This window comes from Phaenicophaeus curvirostris, chromosome 2 (genome assembly GCF_032191515.1).
Source record: "Phaenicophaeus curvirostris isolate KB17595 chromosome 2, BPBGC_Pcur_1.0, whole genome shotgun sequence".
Taxonomy (NCBI): domain Eukaryota; kingdom Metazoa; phylum Chordata; class Aves; order Cuculiformes; family Cuculidae; genus Phaenicophaeus; species Phaenicophaeus curvirostris.
The window spans coordinates 23,669,874-23,695,236 of NC_091393.1; the positions used below are offsets into that span (position 1 = coordinate 23,669,874).

Genomic DNA, 25,363 nt, shown 5'->3' on the forward strand with positions numbered 1-25,363 from the left:
GAAAATACAGGGCTCTGATTACTTGAATTTGCAGAAAGCTGTTTCAGAATGTTTCTCAAATGTGAAGTTATTTTTCCTATGGCGTCATGGGTTTAATACTTTAAAAGTGTTTATTCTGGAAAAGCATGTGTACAGTTATGTGATAGAATTAAAAGCAAAATATTTATGTCAATTTGGTTGAAATAGGAACTTTTAATCTAGGAAGCAGAGCAAGTTGGTTGTAGCTATTCACTAGAACTAGCATTGACAAGTGTGTAAATGCATTACCTGTGATCTTTAAGTTACTTTAACTTTTTCTGAAGTTTTTCTGAACTTTTTCTGGAACCAATCCATCCTCAAATGCTTGATAAAATGTGACTATGTTTCTACTGGAACTAGTCAGAGTCCCTTAACTTTAACCCCCTCATTTCTTGACAATACCTATCTCTGTTCTATATTGATGCATTTCTTTGTTTCATATTTGATTAATGTTTTGAATTTAGTGTTCTTTAAAGTACCTTTTGAAACCTGTACCCTCATTGAATGAGTTACCTAGGTGTGAAAAGACAGAGGTATCATGAGTAACTCAAAATTTTTGTTTTCTGCTTTTTCTGATAAGTATGGGTAGCTCAGCAGAATTTCTTTACTTGGTAGCTCTTCCTCCTTTTGTGTCCCAAATCCTTATCACCTGATCAGCTGGCTGATTAGTCTTTTTTCCTTTTTTTTTAAGCTGAGATGAGAGCTATGAGGAAAGGCTAAGAAAGTTTCATTAAAATCTTTATAACTTGAGTTGAAAAGGAGTATCAGACACCAGGAACACACCAGGAATTTTGTTGCCTCAACAACAATTTGCTTTCTAACGTACCTGTATCCTTCTGTTCTAGCAGATGCACACGATAGCATATTTCACCCTTTTATGCAATCTGAGCAATTTGTTATTCATATGGAAAAAGACAGTGAAGAATGCTAAAGGATGTCTCTTGACTGTCAACTTTGGAACACATGCACAGAGCCACAGGCTGTAATATAATGACACTTCCTGCTGGCCTACTTTCTTGTAAGAACCCCAGTAGGGAGAGCTGTAATTAACATTGACAGATAGCTCCACTCTCTGGTTAGACAACACTGCCCCCTTCCAGAGTGCTTGTGAGCTCTAAATTGACTTCAAAATTTGGCATCTAACTCTGGAAGAAGTGGCAAGTGTCACTCAAGGGACAGTGTCTCAGTGCACGGACGGGCGACGGGCATTGATGGTTTGGGAAGGGTTTGTAAGAGTGGAGGTTCAGATGTTCTAAGAAGGCTTGGGTGATTTCTGCTGCAACGGCCAACTGAGTTACTGAAACCTCATAGTTTCAAGACCTCCTGGAACTCTTCCCTTAACTGCTACATCCCTGCCCATGGCAGGGGGGTTGGAACTTGATGATCTTTAAGGTCCCTTCCAACCCAAACTATTTTATGATTCTACTTGTTTTAAGTAGTGACCTCTTCTGCCTTGTATGCCATATATAATTTTGTGAGTAGGCAGGTGATTGGTTCCTCTGGAACTGAGGAATACAGACCCGATGTCACCAGTCACTGGGAGTCTTTATAATTGCTCTGCTGGCTACCAATTCCGAAGCTTGTTTGCCTTTACTAAAAATATCTAGTTATTCCTGATTTCAGACAGATTTTTTGTTCTTCTCTGAAAATGAATTGCTAAGGGAGACTGAAGTGCAACTGACTGCTGCTCTCTAAGAGTTTGGGACACTGTGGGATCATAATGCACAACTTGAGAAACACTGTTTTAAACATCTTAATTGGAGGGAAGTTTTAACTGTGCATCAGCTGACAAGGACTTTGTGCTTAAATAAAAAAAAAACTGATTTTTTTTTTTTAATGGTACCTAGGGGAGTGATTCTGTAATAGATTTTTTTTTTTTAATGGAAGTAGAAACATCTGCTACGTTCAAAAGTTAAGGAATTCTAAGAGAAAGGAAGTAGGAATGGTGGGAACCTTTTTTTATCGTTATGCAAAGGGGCTGTTCTGGAATTGCTCTGCTCATCTCACAGTAGCAGATGAAGTAAGTCTGAAAAATTCAAATATTAGGAGTAATGAAAGAACTGATTTACATAAACTTCCCATATTTTGAGTCTGCAAAACTAGTTTCACCAGTACTGTCTGCCAGGGTGCCCTTTTTAACCTAAATTCCCGGGTGAATGAAGGTGTATCTCTGACCCGGGAAAGATGACAAATTAATCACTTCAAGCCGTACTGAACAGCCTCTGAAGCTGCACAAAGACTCGTATCCCTAACAGAGAAAGAACACTACATCTCTGTTACATGGGCTGAGATTCTGATGTATGTGTTTTATTGCGTGTATTCTTGACTTATGACCTCACTTCCTGTGCATCAATGACTTCATCAGATCATTTATGATTCTATAATATGTAAATAGTGAAGCAATAAGATTCTATAATATGTAAATAGTGAAGCAATAGTGAATCAATGAAGCAAGTGAAACCACATTCCAGTGCTCTAAGCCCTTAAAGATTATTTGCACCTGTCTGACTTACGCTGCTGTCACCCATATACCATTTAGTTAATACTTGACTAAATCTGATTTTGTTGCAGCAGAGCAGGGAGAGTCATCTAGTTCTAACAAGGCATTGATGTAGTTAGGCAGTTGCTGAGTTCTTGGGCTTAAATGTAGGTTTCTTTACTATATTGCTACTTCGCCAAACTTATATATCCATTTCTGAGAATCTGTAGTATTTTTACTGATAATACTTCCATCTGCCTCAGTAATTACATTAGCACTCTTGGTAAAGATGGAAGCTTGGTTTATTCTTATTTTCTGGAAATAGTTATCTATGGAACTTTCCAATACACTATTATATCATTAAAAATAACTATAAATTTTGGAAGTAGTAAATTCAGCTTGTAGACTTTGTCAACTTGTTTAATCTGCTAACTGATTTATTAAGCATTATCATCACTGTTGGGTAACAATTATACCGAAGTTTTAAGCAATGGGATTAGGGAGTTGAGGGATAGATTCTTTCTCTCATATGTGGCTGTGTGGGTTTTGATTGTTATTATTTTTTTAATTGACAGTGCTTTATATCATGAAATATGTTTTGGTTTTATGGGGAAGCATGAGTTGAAAATAATAAAACACTTGTGACTTGTGCAATTTTGATTAATTCCTTGTTAAAATCAGTTCTTATTTTGTAGAATGAGGTTATCAAATACTTGCTTTGAGGGCTACAAACAGAAGTAAAAATTCAACATTACTATATCATTGCTGGAATTCTCAGAAAGTCAGAAGTATTCTTCCCATGCAAAACACTTGGTTATAGCTGGAAATACAAAAAAAATACTTTTAAAATGGTAGCAATATCTTAGAGAGTTATACACATGTATACCTAAGTAATACACAGTAAAACTGTTCTATTGCCTCTCTTCTGTTAAACTAGTGTCCTGCCACTTGGGGAAACCAGTTGTCTAGTGCAGAAAATTCAGTATAAGTAGGATCTCTTGATTCAAAGGACATTTTTAGTGATCAACATAAAATGAATGTCATGTTTTCTAGTTTGTTTTGCTATAGTGTTGTCTGACACAAAACATGAAACTACCCTTGAAGGTTAACGATCCTTGGTTCATTTTAGGCTTTTGTTTTTGGTGGCTGTTTTTGTTGTTTCTGACTTATTTTGTAAAGTAGAATTGGTGAGCAGTGTTTAAACAAGCCAGATGTATTGGACTTGATGTGTGTTAGCACTTTTCCTTGACCTCTGTTCTACAGCAGCAGGTTTCCTCTGCCAAAGGAAGAGTTCTTGCACATCCCTTTATTCTACCTGCCCTCGGGGTACACTTCCTTTTTTCTTTTCCTCTTTGAATTCTCAGAGATTTATGCTCACACCCAGCATTAACATTTATACTGTCAGCCACCTCATCCTGCCTTATGCATCTTTGCTGAGGCTTCTTTTTAAATCCCTTTCAGCATCAACAGCAGAAAGCAGTGATACAATTTCACAATGTATAGTCTTTGAAGACATTTTCTTTTTTTTGTTTCTCTTGCTGCTCCTTTTCTCCCTGGATAACAGGTTTTTGGTGTGGTTTTCCTTTTTATTTTTATGGTTCTGTACTTTGAATGATTTTTTTAAAAGCAGGAAAAAATTGAAACACTCCTAACCAACTTGGAAACATTCATGTCTTATGTTGATTCCATTATTTTACCAAGATAATTTTCCTGAGACTGATGTTTCTAGTCAGTGTTGACTAGTCAAGATAACAGAACTTTGGGCTTGAGCAGGTGTTCTTAGGTCTCTCAGCTTCCCCAGTAACCTTTGGGGTTTTGCTTGTTTCCGTCAAGTACCAAAATACCTTTCCTGCAGCCTTTTAAGAGTAAAAATCTGCTTTTCCCTGCCTCAGCACTTGATGGTGCCTCCTGCTTGTTGCCCATGAGCCTAACTCTTAGCTAATGGCTGCGTAATACTCCCAGAAAACTGGTACAGTGATGAGAGCAGTTACCCCTTGGGGAATGGGCATGTTCAAAACAAACTGAATCATCTGAGGCAAATATTTCAAGTTTGAGAGTAGGAAGCTGGGTTGGCAAGAATATACCGACTTCTATGCAACTCATATGCACAATGGTACCCCACTATTCAGTGTGAGATGAGTAGCTTTCTGAATCTTCAATCATCACCAGTTAATCGCTGGTTTAGTCATAGCTGCTGTTATATCTATTAGATAATATTCCATTTTGATTGTTCTGGTGATCTAAGATTTTGAACTTGACTCCTGAAGCTCAGTGAACTAGCATATCTAGCTCTGAAGAGGTCCAAAAGATTATAATGAATGACATTGAGAGCTATATAGTTCATTGTATATTCTGTTGATATTGAGAGATATGCAATTAATTCTATATTCTGTTGGATAGTTTGGGGGAAGGATTGTTGCTCCCAAACCTATAACTATTCCTTCTACTGTGATGTCTGGGGAAAGGGGTCAAACTAGGATTAAAAATTAAATGTTCAAGGCACAAATGGCCGTTTTTTGTTTAGTATTTCTTTGGTAAGGAAACAAAACTGACATTAATACTGCAGTAAATGCTGGTGTTCTTGTACATGTAATCATGCAGCTACACATTTTAAGTAGTGATCTTGCCATTGACTGTTAGTGTAATTGGTCATAACACCTGGTAATAGACTGATACACTTTTTTTTCTATTTCTAGTTAAATACCTCTTGCTTACTACTTTACTTCTTTCTTATCTGCCATTATAAGTATGGGTTTGTATGACTAATATTGAAAAAAATAATTCAAATAATCATTGCCTGGACTGAATCAGTATCTTCAAATGGAGGTGTTTGTTAAAGATTTAAACAATATCTGTGTATACACAGGACCAAGTAAACTGAAGGCTTTAAATAGTGAAAACAGAGTAAAATGGGATTTTCTTAGGCTGAAATTTCTGGTTGTGCTTCTTTGGAGTGGAAGTAGTTTTTCTCTAAGAATAAATTTGATTTCTTTTATCAACAGAAGTCCCTGAAAAGAAAAAACACTTTTCTTTCTCCAGCAAGTTTTCTTAAAAATAACATCTTTTTGGAATGATAAAATCTGAGTGACTGTTGACAATGATATACAGGAAAGAAATCATAGTGCAATTAAAATATAGCTGATATTTCCTATGTCAAAATATGACATAATGTGTAGCAGCAAAATCTTGGGGTAGGAGAGGTCTAACAGTGCTGTGGGACTGTTCTGTGGGACCTCTGATAGCTAATTTAGAATGTCAATGATTTAGGTGTCCAAACAGCTAAAAAACTATTTTAAAGCCTATATGTCTTCAGGAAACTTATGAAAATGGAGGTTATTCTGTAAGGAGAGAAAGGTAAAATAGTTTGCTTGTGCTCTGCAGTATATGAATAGATCTAAAACTTGCTCAAAATACTGAATTAATGGGGAACTGAATTTCGTTATTAGAGGCAGGTGAATGACTATACCCTTGTATGCCTTCTCCTTCCAGTCTTTCTTATATGGACTTTCTTATATGAAGAGACTGTGCATAGAAGAAATAACTGTATTTAAACAAGTATACTTTGCAGCTTCCTTAGTTACGATAGCTTATGATGTATAAATTATATGAAAATATAATTTATACATCATAAGCTATCGTAACTAAGGAAGCTGCAAAATTATATTTTCATATAATTTATGTTCCTTTCACCAGTAAATCACTTAAATGTTGCATTTCTGGATTTTTTTCCTAAAATGCCCAAGCACAGCAACTTCTTGATTGGAAGTTCTAGGAAATTCTTTGAAAAAAAGAACAACAAAAAAAAACGGGAAAAAAAAAAGCACTGTAAAAAGAGTTGTTGTGATGGAATAAATCCTACCTGAATTTGCAGAAAACAAAATTAAATGCTGTAAGACTCATTGCCAACTAATAAATTTTGTATATGAAGGAAGAATAATTTTGTAAGAACCTTGCTTGTTAGTCCAATTATGATTTATGCCAGCTGTTTTCTGCTTTCCAGCTCTTGCCTTCAGTAGCTTAATCCCTAATGCAAAGATAGCTTTTTGGTGGCTAGTAGCCCTTAGAAAAGGGGATTATGTGTCATTCTTGGAGCTGTCTTTTTGGCTGCCTCTGATTTTAGAAGTAAGGAATTATTTTGTGTCTTCTAGTGGCATACTGATCCATATGGGAACTACCACATTTGTTGTCCTTGCTTCATGTACCAGTAACAAAACCAGTGTTGGCGGTTCTTGCCTTGTAATCATTTAGTGGGCTTATAACCTCCTTCCACAGAACTCTTGTTTGTGCTCCTATATGAAATCACAAGCCCAGTAGGAAAATGCTCAGGTAAAAGTGGGCTTCCTAGAGGAAAACATTAAGCAGTTGCTGTTCTCTGCAACTCTGAGATGCTAGTTCCAGCACATTGTAATATTGAAAACAGAAGTGGAAAATCAAAGTCATTACATGATTGTTTCTGTCTTCGTACCCTAAATAACTTAATGCAGTGCTTTTATTTCTCTGCTCTTGAGTACTGAGAATCTGATTTACACCCTAACAGGCCATCATCCCAATTGTGCTTCTACTAATACTGTTTCATGTTCTTTCTTATCTGCTGTTGTAAATATGTGTCTGTATGACTAATATTGAACTTGTAAATAAATATTTCAAATAATCACTGCCTGTTCTGAATTGGTATTAATATGATTTTGTGATTTAACCCCAGCAGGCAGTTAAGCACCACGCAGCTGCTTGTTCACCTCCCAAGCTGTGCACTCCTCCCCCTCTGCCAATGGGATGTAGGAGAGAATTGGAAGGGTAAAAGTAGGGAAAACTCATGGGTTAAAGTAGTTTAATAGGTAAAGCAAAAGCTGCACCTGCAAACAAAACAAAATAAGGAATTAATTCACTACTACCCATCAGCAGGCAGATGTTCAGCAGTCTCTAGGAAAGGGGTCGGCTCTCTCAGTGGTGTCACCTCCCTACTTCTTCTGCACCCTCTGCTGACTTGCTGACTGAACAGAAAGGGTCGAAATGCTGTGTGAGCCCTAGTCAGCAATACTGAAGCATCCCTGTGTTATCAACACTGTTTTCACCGCAAATTGAAACACAGCCCCATGCAAGCTGCTATAAAGAAACTTTGGCTATATTGCAGCGAAAACCAGTACAGATGTGTAGCATGATCTAAAAATCTTGCAAACCAATGTTGTAGATGGTTTACCAAAAAAAACCACAGGCAAAACAAAAACCTAAAAAACCAACAAAACAGCCAAAACCACAAAGAAACAAATAAAAATCCCCCCAAAATCCTGAACCCCCCCCAAAATAAAAATAATAATTAAAAAAAGCCAGAAAAATCCCCACAAACCTTCACTGAATAGAAAAAGGGTAGCTTTGCCTCTTATTTTCAAAATGCTTTAGTTCTTCTACTTGGACTTCAGTTTTCAAAGTTAAAATATATTTTCTTAATGTAGCAACTGTCTGACAAGGTCAAACCTGCCGTAATTCTGCGAGTTGTGTTACTTTCGAAGGGGGGCTGTTATTTTAATTCAGCCACAGCAGGAATATATGGAACACATTTTTTTCTCCAAGTGCTTTTCTGAAACAAGCTGTGCAATGTGACTTGATGGAGCTGGCATTCTTGTTTGTTCCCTTTTACAGCCAGCTGTGGGATTTGGAGGAATAACTTTTTCTGTTCATAGCCTTATAGATTTGCTGGAGGTAAACTTTCAATTAAGCAGCCTCTGTCTTTCCCTACCCCCAAGCTAAATTTGTTTTAAACAGTAACTGCTGCCAATTGTCAAGATGCCAATAGTTGAAGAAAGAGTCTGTACTCTGTGCAAAATTCATTCTGCTTCAGCTTTCAGTCCTGGATGTGGTCTTTTTCTTTTTATCAATGTAGAAATAAAAAATTACCAGTGTCTTGTGCACATTGCCAAATTACTCAGAAGAGTTCCTTGATGCATTTGTCCCCAGGCTTCTGCCTTGCTGAAGAGCTAAATCCTGCTTCATTTTCTAATTATCAGATATATCCAATGTTTTTTCAGGATGGTCCTGTTATTGAAACAATCCCGGATATAATGCAGCTGACAGTTACCTGGCTTTTAAAGAATCTCAAAAAGTCTGATTCTATGACTAGCTTGATTTCTGATTTCATTTGTAAATGAAGTTATTTATTCCTTTGGCCAGTACAAAGCAGGGAAAATTGTACTGGACTTTTCATCTGTCAGATAATAATAGTTCATTTTCAGCCATGTTAGTTCAATTTCTAATTTGTAGTAGTCTTCATAGTGTGTTTTTAATTTGAAGTAGTATCACTTCTTAGTATGAAAACAATATTTCTGCCTTTTAATAAAATTCTCTGCAGCCTATTAAAGTTACTATTGATAAATACTCTGTATTTTATTATAAATCTGCTTGCAGTGGCAAAGATGGCTTATGGCTTTTATGTCTCCTGTTGCAAAAAATAAAACGGGAAAATCTCTACTTCATTGGGGATCATTGTCTGCAGATTTTATTCCTTTAAAATGGTGAAGGGTGTAGATTGTAGCTGGGTGGGAATCAGTTTTTCCAGAGTAATGTGGGTTAGTGGTCCAGAAAGTAGAACTTTTTATTTGTTTTGTTACTGTAGCCAGCAGCTGTTATCCTGATAAATTAGAGGTCATATAATGTGCTATATTAGAAGGATAGTTAGCATATGAATAGTCATATACCTTGCTTTTCATCTTCTCTTGTATAGCTTTAAACCATTAATAATTTTAATTTGAATTACTTTGTTATTCATACCTTTCTCGCATATCGAATGTTTCATTTGCTTAAACTTTCACGTTTTTCTTCTGTAATTGGGATAATAAGGCAGATATCTATAACTTTGCAACAAAATATATTCATCAAAAGAAGTATGTCTAAACTTTGACTAAGGCATTGATCTTGTTCAGTAATGAACGAGGACCTGGTATGTCACTCTCCTATTAATTCTGGGAAAAGGGAGTAGGTTGACTGTAGTATATTTAATGTAGACAGTTTAATGGAAATATTTGATATTTGAGAATCTATCACATAATCTTGTGTATGTTAGTTCTAGGCTTTCATAAAGTGCTATTGGACTATATGTATCGCCTGTCTAAATACTGTTTATACACCTAGCTAATCTCATTAATTAAGTATATGTGTTGCTATACATGAGATATAAAATACCCAGCAGCAAGTGGCTTTGCAATTTGCATCTCTTAACATATAACACTTTGAAATCTTTCTTGTCTATTTTGAAACACTTTCTAATAAATGTATTGAATTATTCATGTCTGGTATACTTGCAAGAAAGCTTGCCTTAAGGTTCTTTGCAGCAGGCTTATTAGATTGACGTAAAAGGTCTGTAGAATATGTGGAAGGTCACACAATCTCCTTGACTTTAGATAAAAGAAAGCTGCCTGTCTTAGACTTGTTTAACAAGACAAGGCACATCTGCGTGGTGTCAAGGGATTGTAAACCTAAAGTCATAAGAATGTTCAACCAGCAATTTTGGATGCATGAAATCTTATTCATGGGGAAACAGGCAACATAGCATGTGTATGTAAACCCAAGAATTGTTAGTGTAATCAAAGTCTTAATTATTAGCCCAGATTAATTTTTTTATAGAAAAGAAGAAAAAAACTAACAATGCAGCAAATAGTTACACACAAAGACTTGTTTGTTTCTACTCTTTTTCCTAGTATTATGTTTACGCTTTCCATGCTTCTGTGTTCAGTAGATGATGATTTATTCTTACTTTAGGATGCATTTGAGGTCATTCTTACTTGCTAAGACAATTCCATGCTTTCATACTTTCTTCTTTGTTCTGCAGTTCCATATTGCATCTGTATTTACTTCATATGGTATTGCACATATGTTAGATATTTTGTTCTTTGTTCCTCCTAAAACCAGTTTTGGTCAGGTCTGCATTTCTTTAATTGACCATGGGTGAGTTGTTTGTAGCTGTGGGCTGTGTTGTAGGCTAAAAAGCTTGTCTAAAGTGCCAAACCTTTGTCTCATCACTTATTGTCCCTATGCACATATTCCCCTGTACTGTATCTTGTATCTCCACTTCTCAAAGTCTCTGCAGTTAAACCCAGGCCTCCTTTTCTCTTAACTGAGCCATTGTGCCATATGTAAAATATATCATCCTGCACAGAGTAACTGTTTGCTACAGCTATCCGTATAAAACTGATTGTAAAATAGAAACAAAAAGTAAAACAAATAATCCTTAGACAGCTAGTCAATTAGAGAAATTACCATCTCAGCTAAATCAAGTAAAGCAAAGCTGCAGGCAAGTTTGGTGAATTTAAGATGGAGTGAGCCTGATGGTAGCAAACCTTATTCCTAAGTGTGCTGTACTCCAGGTGGGTTAGTCTGAGAGCAGAGGGGAGAGGGAGAATCACTTCCTCCAACTTGCTGGCCACACTTCTTTTTATACAGCCCACAGTATGATTGGTTTTCTAGGCTGTGGCTGCATACTGCTGGCTCGTGTTCAACTATATATTCTGGTTCACTTGGGACCCTGGCATATAGCTCACTGGGGCTTGTAGACTTGTGCATATTCAGATTCCTCTAACTTTGTTAAAGCTTAGCTTCATCTGTAGTGGAAGTGATGTCCTTCTCCCTAATCCCTGCATTGATGTTCAGGGATATGAGAGATGAAGAACAGAGGCATGAAAGCTGGGGAGTCCCTCAGCCTTCTCTTCGTCAGTTGTCCCCGGATCCCATCTCTTTTATCAGGAGCAGCACAATTTCTTTTGTCTTGCTCTTCTGACTAATGTACTTGTACAAGCTGCTCTTATTCTTCAAGTCCCTTGCCCGATTCACCTGCAGCTGTGCCTTAGCTTTCCTGATCCCCTCAGTGTACTCCTGGGGAGCATCCCTGCTTTATTCCCAGGCTGCAGGTCCCTGATTTTTAATCTAAGACTTAGATCATGTGTCCTGCTTTGCCAAAAGTTAACATTTGAACTGACAGAACCTTTAGTAGGAAAACATGTTCCATCTCAATGGAGATCACTCTTACTTCAAATGTGGTTTATTTGAGAATGTTTTTTTAACTATTCTACAGATATGATTTCTTTGTTTTTTCTGGAATCTTTTATTTTGGAGGCTAGAGGGAAGTTATGAGACTTTCTAAAACAAAGTGGGGCAGCTTCCCCCTCCCCTTTCTGTTTTGAGATGGAAAAACTGTTTCTGGAAGCTGAAGCTTGAGAAAACACTGAGCTGCAAAATGTGTGAAGTTTTTTGCTTATTCCTTAAAAAATGCAGCCAAATAACTGTACCCAGTACATGCAGCTCCTTGGGGGCAGCAGAGAAAAAAATGGCCAAGTGTCTTCTTTAGCTATGTTAGGTGACTGTGAGCACCAACAGGGAGGCAGTCCAGATTCTGTGATCTTTTAAGTGGACGTAACAATTGGGGTGGTTGTACCTGCCTGGTTTTTAGCTTCTAATAGATGTAATGTGGCTATAAGAGAGAAGTTGGTGTTCTTAGTGAGATCTTCCTTAGATTTTAAAACTTTAAACTTTTAATTAAAAAAATTCAATTGTAATAAAGCACTGAAAAGCTGAGCTGCATTTTGGGGAAAAAATTAGGCAGTGGGTGATTGGACAGCTGTTGTGTGTAGGATCCTGAAGTTCTCTTTGATGCTGTCAAGTCAGCTTTTCTGTAGGAGTTTAGCAAATGGCAACAGCAAGGCACTAAAACAAAGTGGAACATGTTTTAGCGCTGCACATGTGATCATGCTTCACCTTGCAAAGAAGGAATATTTCCAGCATTATGGTCTGTTGTGGGGTTTTGTTGTGTTTGGTTTTGGTGTTTTGTTTTGGTTTTTTTTTTTCCCTAGTCTTCAAATCATTCACAGTTGCCCAAGACCTGTCCATGTGCTACCTTTTCCTAACTTCAAACATGATGAAATCTGAGTGCAAAATGGCTCATTTATCAAAAGAAGCCTTTAATGCCAGGAGGAAAAATACCCCACCCTGAATGTGAGAAGTTAAGTATGACTTGAGTTCAGTCTGTTTGCGTATCAAACAACACTGTTTCTGGAACCCATTAACTGAATTCTATAGCAAACGCAAGTTTTCAAGAGATCACTTTGGTCATTGCATGCTAGCAGCCATTTTCATGTTTGAGATGTAGCTTTTAATTGAAAGCTTCCAATAAAACAAAAGGTAAAATATACTTCTCTAGTGTTATGCGTTTTGCAAAATTAAGTGTGATAGTGCCCTTTAAAAGACGTAGCAGTGATGCTTTTTGCAGTGCTTAGATCATATTCAGTACTTCAAAGTCATTTTTGTCACTTTAGTTGCACCCAAGTATTTTATTTATTTATTTAGACTTAGACTATAAGTTAAAAAAAGGGATTTTTTTTTTTCCTTTAAAGATAAGCTGTATATTAAAGGCAATTTAGCTTTCATTTTGGTTTGTTCATACTATGGTCTGTGTGAGAGGTGAAGGTGTCTAGACTAGGAAGAAAAGAGAAAATATACTCCTTGTTGGCTTAGTAGTTTTAAGCTTTTGTTTGTGGAACCCTATGATCAATTCCAATTTTTTTATTTATACACAGGTTGTGATTTTTTATTTTTCTTGAAACACAACAGCCCTGCATACCAAAATGGTTTACTGTTTGTTTGTATATTTTTTGTTTTTAGTGGGTGGATGGGTTTGAGTTTGGGTAGCAGTGGAATTGCTTGCTCTTCTAACAAGCTAAGGGATCTTTGAATTTCTGAACTCTGGGTGCTGCAAATTGTTCACTTAAAATAAAGTGTTGGAGGAATTTTTTTATTTTAAAAAAGACGTCAGCAAACAACAAGAAAAACAGCAAAAAAAATAAAGCCAAAAAAACCCAACAGAAGTAACAACATAGCTAAACAAGTCATAAATCCAACACAGTAATTTATTAAAATCCAGGCAATAAATACAGAATATGACCAGAATGCAGCCTTAGCCAAAACCTGACAAAATATGAGAGAAGATACTGGGAGTATTGCAACAAACTTGCTTTGTGGGTTTTTTTTGGTTGGTGGGATTTTTTGTGGTATTTAAAAAAATTATTTTATTATGCTAGCCGTTTACTGCTGGATAGGGATAGAAACAGGGGACTGAAACATATATATTTTTTTCTTATTAAAACAAGTATTATTTTATCAAATCCTGTGGGATTTCCTAATCAAACTTTAGGCAATTTCTAAGAGAAAGCTTAACTGAGATGTACTCTTACATTATGTTTATCCACGTGGTAGTAGAAATCTGCATGGACCTAGCAGGATGAGTATGTTGCATAAAACAAGGTTGGAGCCCATTTCACCCCCGCTGACTTTTCATTAATGCTGTGCATGTTCATGTTTTTGTGCTAATGAAGCTGCTCTAACACTAAAGTCCTCATCCTATTGACATCACAGCTATATTCAAACTGAGTATAACTCAATTTAATTTTCATGGGATGGTTACATGAAGATACTCTTTTCAATGAAGCCTTAGCTGCCTATACTACAGAATTTTAGGTTAAAAATGGAAAAATGTCAGCAGTAGGTGTGCTACTCCACACATGCACTGAAAGCACAAAATGAATGTGAATGAAAAACACATGGAACTGGAGAGAAAAATAAATCTCCCTTTTGGTTGGAGAGCTTCTGCATCAGCTCTGTGGCTGAGGTCACATTCTTTATCTGCTGCCTTTTTCCTCTGGCGAATGGGACCAGGCAGTGTGCACGCTGGTGTAACACAGCCCCCTTCTCATATTGACATTCTCCAATAGACTTCTCCCAGCCAAGCATTGCACTTTGCCGAAACTACTTGTGTGAATTTAGAAATAGAAGTCCTGTCTCCTGTTAAGTTAGTGAAGCAGGGCGATTTCCCTAGCATGTTAAGTAAAAAAAAAAAAAAAAACAAAAACAAAAACCAAAAAAACCAAAAGAACAAAAAAAACCCCAAACCAATATTTGTTATAAGAATAGACTTTGGTCAAGGCAAAGGGAGAAATCCTGTGGCTGCCCCAACATACACCAACAAGAGCATATTTCTCCTTCTGTACTAGGAGGAAAAATCCTACTCTGTTGTCACCAGGTTTAACAGCACCATCTGCTGACTGCTGCTGTAGCACTTGAACGCTTCATTCTAAACAGCACAAATGTTCATCTTGAATGCATTGTGGTTTGAATTTTTGTCCTGCTAGAAGTCCACTTTCCCCTTTTGCTCTTGTGATAGTTTGAACATCTGAAGTATGATGAGATCTGTTTTTATATTTTGATCAGCTCCCACAAGCATTCTATAAAATGTTCTTTAAAACAAACAAAAATGTCTTTGAACTGAAGCAAGTTACTGATTTGACTATTTTCTCTAGAACAAGACGTAGCTGATGTTTGGTTTAATTTAGAAAAGTGTGGACCTATCATACTTCTAAGATGTGCTATGTAGGACTTCACTGAAAAGAGAAGATTACTAAACCTGACTTTTTATGAAGTACTGAAACACTTGGAAGGTTCTTGCTCATCTTTCTCAAAAAGAAGGCTCCTTTTAATTTGAAAAAGAAAACCTGGAATATTGAATGTGTTATTAACTTATTTCAAACATGTTGCCTTTATCTAAAGTGGCAGAGCTGTGGATATTACATTGCAGAAGCCTCATAGTAAATTTGAAGACTTGTCTCCAGATCACTCTGGACTGTTGCCACAGGATTCAATTTGAACAGCTCTAAAGAAAGTGATTGGTGATATTACTGGTACTGGAGAGGAGGCATGGTGAGGACAAGTTATATTGATTTCAGGACCTTTAATTTTGTTGATTAAATGCTGTTTTGTGTAGTTATTTTCTGACAAATCAGGAAGTGGTATTTTAATTAACACAATTTATAGATCACTGATAAGAACAATGGGGTCATTCACTAATATTGAGTTAGACTGACACATGACTTAGTTTAAACATCTTCTGTTGTTCTTGCAACAAGTAATGACTTTTTCTATTTCCATATAATTTTGTATACTTTAAAATGTGTACGTGTAAACAGAAAGTTCCTACTGGAAATGAACATCTGAAACAACAGCACCACATCCTGCTGTCTTTCTATTTAAAAGTTCACCTCGAGTTCTCTTAGATTAAGCTTCTGAATGTGTTCTTCACTAAAATTCCGATTTCAAGGTTTTATTTCTTCAGGGAGTAATTGTCAATCAGTGACTGAGTGACCAGTCTGTGGCTAAATGCTGGATTTGGTTTCTGGATTAACCTCTAAATCACTTCACACTGTTATCAGGTTCTTTCTGTCTGTAAAAGTGCAATTAGTTTGACTCCTTTGCAGAGATTTTGAAATATTCTATTAAAAAGTACCACAGGAGAATAGGCACCTCACCTTTATGTAATAGATATGGTTATTCAGTCTCACCCTACACCTATAATGAACTGTGAAAAAAAAAAAAAGAGAAGTGTAAAAGGTATTTTTTCTTGTAAATTAATTCTGAATGCTATGCCAGAAAACTGTGAGTGTTGGGTGTATAGAAAAGTAGAGGACATTACTCCAAAATGGTTACAAATTCCTTCTTCCTCCAACCGCACAATGACTTCCTTCACCTTTTCAATTTGGCTTATTCTTTGTTTGATGGTCACATGTAAACCCTATTTTCTTTAGACCATTTTTATTTTTGACTTATTTGTCCTTGATTACCTTGCTTGGTTTCATCTTGATGTCTTCATAACTAAGAAAAAAAATTAGTGTTCATAATCAGTGCACATCTGAACACTTTTCTTGAAAAGAACCTGGTAAGTAATAGTTACCTGGGCAAACATACCTGGAAATTTTACATGAAGTGAATTATAAATCTATATTTTGTAGGGATTTTGTATGAACACTAAACCATTATAGAATTCTATAAGTATTATGTGCTTAATTTTCAATAACTTTATTGTTGAATCAGGTTTAAGATGTAGTGTCTATGTAAAATGAAGAAATTATCTAAATCTTAAGATTCATATCCTTCTCTTAGCTGTTTCTACTGTCAAAGATACTGAAAAGAAAAAGAGGGAGGTAAAGATGCTTGCTGTAAGGAATTCCATGGGCCATTAGTTAAAATGAGTGTTTAAATGGATAAATGATGCCCCTTCACATAATAAATACGGAAGTAAATTAGTAAAAATGTATAACTCGGCACAGTTTTGTGATCATCTTTTTTCACTTTGTGATCATCTTTTTTCACTTTTTACTTTTTGTGATCTTTTGTTACTTCAACCCCTAGCTGAAACATGAAAACCAAAAATCCGTTCAAGTACTGTAGCATATAATTAAATCATGTTGTCTAACATGAAATATTATACCGTGATACCTGTATGATTTTTACATTTATACTGGAATGCTCAGAATTTGAAATGAGTAATATATTGTTCGTTATATTTAGTGAACCTGAGAAATAGCATACAAATTTAACAGGCTGCCCAGGGAGGTGGTTGAGTCACATTCCCTGGAGGTGTTTAAGGAACAGGTGGACGAGGTGCTGAGGGGCATGGTTTAGTGATTGATAGGAATGGTTGGACTCAATGATCTGGTAGGTCTCTTCCAACCTGGTGATTCTATGATTCTATGAAATAGATGAAAATGTATACCTGCTTTCTGTTCCTTCTCTTGCACGCTTAAAGTAGAAAGGCAGCATACAGCCACAGAAATACACCAAGAATGTGATGTTTATAAGATATAACTTTATATCTTTTGAACTATATCATGGTTGCAAAAAGACTTAGAGTTTTGATCAAAACCTCTATCTCCTCACTCGTCGTTCTTCAGACCTTCATGCATTATTCATTTAAGCATAGGTCAGGCATTTCTGTTTCTTCAAACCTCATGAATGTTTGCTGTAATGGAAACAAGCTACTCTTATAAATTTTGTCCATTCTGTTTGTGCGGCCATTATGTGCTTAATGACAAAATGTACTTCTCCAGAATAAATATATTCTCCATTAGTACAATGTTCTGATTATGGCTGTAAAGTATTAGTCTTCATAATTTTTTTCTTGTTGTTTGTTTACTGTGTTTTCTGCTGCATCTGAGTTTGAATTAGATTATAGTATACTTGCTGCAGGATTTTTGTGGTTGCTGTTTGTTGGAAAGTGTCTTTAGAAGGACAAAAGGTGAATTTTTTTTAAAATTTATGATTAGAAAGGTTGGCTTCTGAGCCTCTTTCTGAATGTTAAACCTGATATGTCATTGCTATACAGATAGAGGCCAGACCAATCTGATTTGCTGTGGAGGTTCTATCCAAGTATTTAACATGGTGGTACAGTCTCTTTACTGAAGTTAAAAAATTATAACAACCTATGGACAACCTTAGAAGCCTTTGTGGTTTAAATGATACCAAGGAAGGCCCTGTGCCGCTGTTGATGTACAGTTTGCGTTCTGACGCGTAAGTAGATTTTTCCCCGGTTCCTTCCCACAATTAAACAGACCAGAAACTAATGAAGCAGAATGTGATCCACCCTTCTTCCTGTGGCAGGTTTCACAGCAGTGTGGGACCTCTGAGGAGTAAAAGAATAGCAGTCCTCCAGTGGGAGTTTGCCTTTGAAATAATGAAGAGATCATTCCTAAATTTCAGGTGATGTTCTGTGTTGAGGGGTGTCATATTTCTTTTCTACCTTTCTATAAAGATTTATCAGAAAAAAAAATCGGTTGTAGTCTGTTGGATGCATTGTAGATAATAGACAATGGGAACTAGACAGAACTACTGTTAGGTGAGAAGTAGACAGATACTTTGAGTACAGTTTTCAAATTGAGAAAATAATTTGCCATCAAATTAAGTGATGGGCTGAGTGAGGAGCTACAATATCTTCTGTGAATTGAGCACTATTTGTCAATTTTGTAAGTGATATGGGGAAGTAACGGGTAGCATTTAGTTAAAAAATGACTCTAAATTTGCTGTTAGAGCAGCATTCAAAGGTGTAAGCATAAACAGGGAAATGATGTGAAGCAAAATAAACCCCTCCAAATAAACAGGATGGCAGTCAAAAAAAGGCAATGACAAAATTAGCTACGTAAAAAGTATAATCTTTCCATATGTATTACGTGTTTCAGGAGAGACTGGCTAGAAAGCATTACCCTAGGAAATAGTCCAGAAGCTTGTAATGGATCATGAGCAAACATCATTCCATCCTTTTAGGGGGAGAAAAATCCGTTCTATGGTTAGAGATGTGAAGAGGAACAGTAAGTTAAAGAAGTCTGAAATATTGTTCGATGTGGCTTTACTAAGGGCTAGAAAATAAGAAGTATAAAGAGAATAAGAATTAACTCTTCCATATATCGGCTGTAGGCAGAGCAAGGAGCATTCAGATATAGCACAAGTTTAGTTATGAAGTTGCTTTCAACTGTATTTTTCTTTATTAATATAATGGTTAAAATTACCTTACCTTCATTCTTGAACTGTCTCATTAGGCAGGTGTTGTTTCAAAAGAGCTCTATGTGTATGGAGTGGGAATAAAATGTGGTGACTTGCATTTAAGTTGGCCCCAAAAGGAACACCATTTACTCCTACTTCTCTGTGCATTTCAAATAAAACAGTTAGTTTAGCTGCAATATCATTTTGTTCTAGAAATATAACTAATGAAATTTTGAATTCTAAATATTTTAACCTAATTATGAGGTGATTTCTTGCTCTAGATCTTGCTTTTAAGCATCCTTCAAACTAGCTTTTCTGAAGAGCTCAGTGCTTCATCAAATTATCTCAAAAGGCAGGCACAACTATGTCAAACTTACGTAAGTGAACTGATGATTTCTTGGAACATTATTGGTCAAAGTGGTATAGTCTTATATTCCCAGTCCTTCAAATCTATAAAAATAGAAGCAAAGAGCTTTATTTCTGGGAGAAACTGAGCAAATTGACAATACTGTTACTTGAAGTCCTCTTGCTCCTGTTGTTAAGACAGAACTAGAAAACTACACTGAAGTCAAGATTTGCAAGCATGAATATGACTGCAGGAAAAAAGTAAACCTTTTAGCAGAAATTTTGTTCTGCCTCATTCATCTTACTTTATCCACTATACTTCAGATGCGGCAAGAACTTGAGACAAATTACATTGTTTCTAAGTTGATCAATTAAGTATTAAATTTTCAAAACCAGTATTAACTTAATCTTACTCCCACTGATGTCAGTGGAAGTTCTCATGGGGAATAATGGTTACTACTGTATTGAGCTGATCTGAAATTTACACTGTTAATCAGCTATTTTGTTTCTGAAGGAGCTATTCATATGGATACGTTTAAGTAAACGTAGGTTGTGTGGGTGGAAATTGTGACTGCAAATGCAAAATCTTTTTTCTCCTTAGAGTTGTAACTTTTTCATTCCAGTCTGGCTAATCCTTGCATTTGAAATATCATGCAAGATTATATTGTTAATCACAGAATGGAGGGAACTGGTAAAGCAAAAATGCTTCCCCAAATCATCCAAAAAAAAAAAAACCAAACAAAGAAATGTTCATCATTTCATACCTTTTATGGTTTTTTTTCTTTGTTTTAAGAAGAATGTATATGTGCTACTTTTAACATGTTCTGTGAACATAAGTAAGAAAGACATTGTAGGGCTTTTTTTTTTTTGATGAGAACATGTATGACTTGACTTCAGAGCAAAACGCTTTATTTTGTTTTTTTTTTTCACAAGGACTTAAGTCTTAACATAAATTTATCTTGTTGTTGAAATGTGTCTGTACTAGTTTTCTGCTTATCTGTGGCATTACAATGCTAATAAATGCAGAGATCAACATTAAAATCTATTCTAATGAATTAATGGAAGTCATATTTATTACTGACAACCACTAAGGCGATGCTCCACTAATGTCTGCCAGTTATCAGGAAGCAATATGTAAAACAAGTTTCTAATGGTAAAAATGTCCTTTGTGGTTTCTGTGGCCTTACTCTGCTACTACTTTCATGGTTCTTTAATTGAATGACTTGCCTCATCTGTCTTAGGTCCATAAACTTTTATATAATCTGGAGAATATTTGCCACAGCAGGATGCTTCTCCCTTTATAAACTGTTGCAGATCTTTCACAATTCTACTGTAAATGAAGATATAACCAGGTGGTTTTGTGCTACAGTAGTTGAAGTCTCTTGCTTCTGTAGCAGCACTTTTCATAGAGGTTGGGTATGGTAATTTCAGCCTCAAACATCATCCTGGTCTGCTGGGAAAGGCAATACACTTAAGGGGCCACCAAGCCAGTACCAGATAGTGGCATGGGACTTCAGGGAAAATGAATAATACTATCATATTATCTTTCAATTTTTCTTCTCTAGATTTTCTGCGCATTACCTTGTTTTAACTCTAGGGACATGGTGGCTTTACTGTATGTATGTAGTTCCTTTTAGGGCATCTGAGGTGTTAGATGGAATATTCTACATAATTCCTCTGATTTAAAGACCATGAACTTGTCTTTTTTTATGGCTATAATTGCAGAAAATTTTTAAATGCTTACAACATAAGGTATGTAATTGTGTGGGGATTTTTTGATACATATATAGACACGCATAGCCTGAGCTGAGATGTTTAGAGTCCTCAGGTTCCTTTGTTTTTATATTCTCAGGCATGTGAATTTTAATTAAATATTTGACAGAAAGTAAAAATACAAAGAATTCTTAACAGTGTATTTCTGAAATGCTGTAATATAGCTGATAAATAAAAGACTGAATAACTTGTTTCAGTTGCTCTGAAACTTAGTAACTTGAGTCTGAATTGCGTGTTCTGTTCAGGTAATTAGAATATTAAGGAGTTTAGTGATTCGTAAATCTTTGATTCACTTCTTTGTTTTATGATCAAGACTGTGTGTAGCTCTTCCTTAATTTTATTTAGTTAATACTTATAGTTTTGATGCCTACAAGACTTCATGAGTCCTGTGAAATTCTATTGAAAAACACAGTTCTGTGGGTTTGCTTTTTAGAATGGGAACCTGTTCGTGTGTTCTTAAGGTGGTGTAAGTTGAGTGGACGTGGTTTGATCTTTTTTGAATGATGAATCCTATACCTCCTCTGCTGTTCTATCACCCACCCCCCCCCAAAAAAAAATTTCTAAATTATTTCCTTCACTTAGCTTTGAGTGTCATCTTATCTTATCTAAGAATAATATTTCTTATTCATGATTTAAAGGTTGCTCTTACAGCTATGAAGTTCTGATTATGAGGCCTTTACCTCTTCTATCATATTCAGAGTTTTTAGTGATGCCAAATTATGCCCAATTTAAGCAACCCTCTGTTACTAGAAATATCAAAAGAATCTACGTGCCTGAGCTGGCACAATTTTTAACTCCCAGGACTTTTTACTTTCTTTCCATACTGAGGAAGATGTAATCACTTATTGACAGAAAATTTTTATTTTAATATCGGAGAATATCACTATTCATCTCAACTCATGTTAGCCATCTAGACTGCAGTACAGTGCAAGCCTGATGCCTAATTATGCTTGTTTATAAATGCCTATATGTGTATATAGAACCTTACCTCCTATGCCACTGTCAGTTCCATCTGTCCTGTTTACTGTCTTTGTCAGTGACTTGGAGGGGGTGAAGCACACCATCAAGTTTGACAGCAGACTGGGGGGTGCATCCAATTTGTTCAAATTATAAGGTTGCTGTTTAGGCGGTCCTGAGGCTGGAGTAATAACCCAAAATTCAACAGGGACAGATACTTAATGGTCTGCCTGTGATATACTTGAAAATGGATTTAGGCTTGGTTGAAGACTGGGCCAGTTGGAGCCTTGCTGGAAGGCACCTGTGGTCCTTGCAAGACAGTAGGCTGAACATGAGCCAGCAGTGTTCAGTGGTTGAAGGCTAATAGTGTAGTGGACCGTATCATTTAGAGCACAATCAGTAGGTTAATGATGTGGTCTTCCCCACCTGCTTCCTTTACTTAGTGCTTACTAACTCACATAAGGATACTGCATCAAGTATTTGCTCCCATAATGCAAGAAAAGAAAGAAATTAATAGACTGGAATGAGTTAGGCACAAAGCTAAAGCCTCCTCAATTTACCCTGTAAGGAGAGGCTGTGGGAACTGGGCTTCCTCCACCTTCGAGAGGAGATGTCTTTAAGGGGACCTAGCAGCAATTGCTTTCACTCTGCTGACTATGGATTAGATCTCTGTTGACTATAAGGAACACTTAGACACTCAGTGCATCTGTAGGTGTCTTCATGTAAGCTTGGTCATAGAATCATAGAACTGCTAGGTTGGAAAAGACCTTTGACACCATCAAGTCCAACCATACCTGTCCACTACTAAATCATATCCCTCAGCACCTAATCTACCCATCTTTTAAATACCTCTAGGGATGGAGACTCAACCACCTCCTGGGCAGCCCCTGCCAGTGCCTGTTAACCCTTTCAGTGAAGAAATTTCTCCTGATGTCTAATATGAACCCCTGCTGACACAACTTGAGGCCATTCCCTCTTGTCCTATCATCTGTCACTTGGGAGAAGAGACCAATGCCCACCTCGCTACAACCTCATTTCAGGCAGTTGTAGGCAGTAATAAGGTGTTACCTCAGCCTCCTCTTCTCTAGGGTGAACAACCCCAGTTCCCTCAGCCACTCCTCATAGACTTGTTCTCTAGCCCCTTCACCAGCTTCATTGCTTTTCTCTGGACATGCTCCAGCCCTTCAATGTCTTTTTTGCAGTGAGGGGCCCAAAACTGAACACACTGTTCAGGGTGCGGCCTCACCAATGCCAAGTACAGGGGCACGATCACTTCCCTGGTCCTGCTGGCCATGCTGTTTCTGATAGAGGCCAAGATGCTATTTGCCTTCTTGGCCACCTGAGCACCCTGCTGGCTTGTATTCAGTCAGCTGTCAACCAACAGACCCAGATCCTTCTCTGCCAGGCAGCTTTCCAGTTGCTTGTCCCCAAACCTGTAGCGTCGCATGGAGTTGCTGTGTCCCAAATGCAAGACTCGGCATTTGGCCTTGTTGAACCTCACACCATTAGTCTCAGCACATTGATCCAGCCTGTTTAGACCCCTCTGCAGAGCCTCCCTATCCTCAAGCAGATCGACACTTCCTCCCAGCTTAGTGTCATCCACAAACTTACTAAGGGTGCATTCAATACCCTCAGCCAGATCATTGACAAGGATATTGAACGGAACTGGATCCATCTTAAACTGACTCTTATCTCTAAAAGTAATACAAATCTAATCTGGGGATTTTGGACTCGTTACTTTAGAGGGAAACAGACACCTGTAAAGGGCTTCTGTCTCAGCTTTCTTTGCAATCTATTTTAAGATGAGATGAGTCATTCCTAGTGCCATTTGTTTTCGATCCTAAAAGCCTACATTTTAAAATGGAAAATCATGTTGAGATTACAACTTCTCACTTACCACCATGAAAATCTCTGTTCCTTATTTTTAAAGGCACTGAGCATTTCATAGTTGCTTCAAAATGTTTATACCTACAACTCAAGTCCTTATTGTGTTAGATCTAAATAAATTATTACTTATTTTGGCAAAATTTTGATAGGCTGTTGAATAATTGTGGTAGACTGTTGAATTCTTCCTATACTTTTTTAGTATCTGAACTGAAATATTGCATAGTGGTTAACTTTCAAATGCTCACTCAGGTATTGACCTATTTTAGAAAAAAATGTTCTGCTTCAAAGCCACAGCCTCTATACTTAAACAATTTCACATTTTGGGAAGAAAATAAGCATTGTGGTATAACTGGATATATAAAATAATTTGTCATTTTCCTGTTTCGTGTAGGAGAGAGGAAGCCTTGTGCTGCGTTACTTCTCATTACTTATTGAGGGTGAAAAACATAAATGGTTTAGCACAGCAATTTGTGACACCTAATTATTTGCTTCACTACACTACTTTGATTTGGTGAGCAATTGTCTCAATTAGGGCTAGCTGTGCAGTTCAGGCTGAGTACCAAGTCGAGCTAAGTCTTGTATTGTGCTGGTGCTTGCATCAGGTAGTACACTGTGAAGTAAAGATGATAAGTTCTGCTAGCTGTTGCTTTATTTCTTGTAGAAGACAAGGTATATACCAGCAGAAATCGTTCCCATACGCTGAAGGATGGAGGGCAGATTATTGATGGCAAGTAAAATAGTACACCCAGTGTCATATTTTGAAATTCTTTCAACCTTTATCACTTATAGCGCACAGAACTGTCATCTGGGAGTTGATCTTTGTGACTGTACAAAGCCTGAGTCATTTGGAAGTTGATCTTCCAAGCCCGTAAGTGTCCTCAATATCAGATGACTTTATCAGAAGATAGTTATCCTGAAGACTTAATAAAATTGAGATCGTGTCCTCTCTGAACTTCAGTACTCACTTGAGGTATAAAAAAGTCAACTCAGCAGTAAAATTTGACAATTCTTCTTAACATAGTGAAAAAATTTGCAAAGCTATGTGTTCAGAGTATGTATTGTTAACATATTATTGTAGCTTTGGTGGCTAATAGTAGCTTTGGAACTATTTTTGCAACTATGAAAATATTAACATATTTCTTTGTGTAAAATCATTGAATTGATTTTTTCATTCATCCAGAACATAGATTTCCATTTTTCCTGTTTTTATTTGTTACATTTTGGCTCTCAAGAAACTTTGTTCTTGTATGTTGTACCATTCCTGCAGCAACGTAAAATCCTCTTTAAAAGTATCTTTTTCTGGAACAATAGGCATCTGTGGCATGATCCAACTTGTATGGAAAACAATTTCCGTGCAGTTGGTATTCAATTTCATTTTGCCAGTTTGTTATCATAATTAACACATCTTTTTGATACTATACATTGAAACTGTTTGCATACTAGAAGATTTTCATGTATAAAATGACTTGTTTTGTAGGCTGTTGTGAGAAAATAATTTCAGCTGACAAGAACCAGCTCTTAACTCATAGGCCTTTTTTTTTTTTTTTTTGTCAGCTAGAATGGATT

At 36.5% G+C, this 25,363-nt stretch overlaps 1 protein-coding gene across 1 annotated transcript in view; it reads left to right on the forward strand.

The window, feature by feature from the left end:
• Nucleotides 1-25,363, forward strand: part of CSMD1 (CUB and Sushi multiple domains 1) — a 1,116,699-nt gene that overhangs the window by 356,571 nt on the left and 734,765 nt on the right. The window lies entirely within an intron of this gene.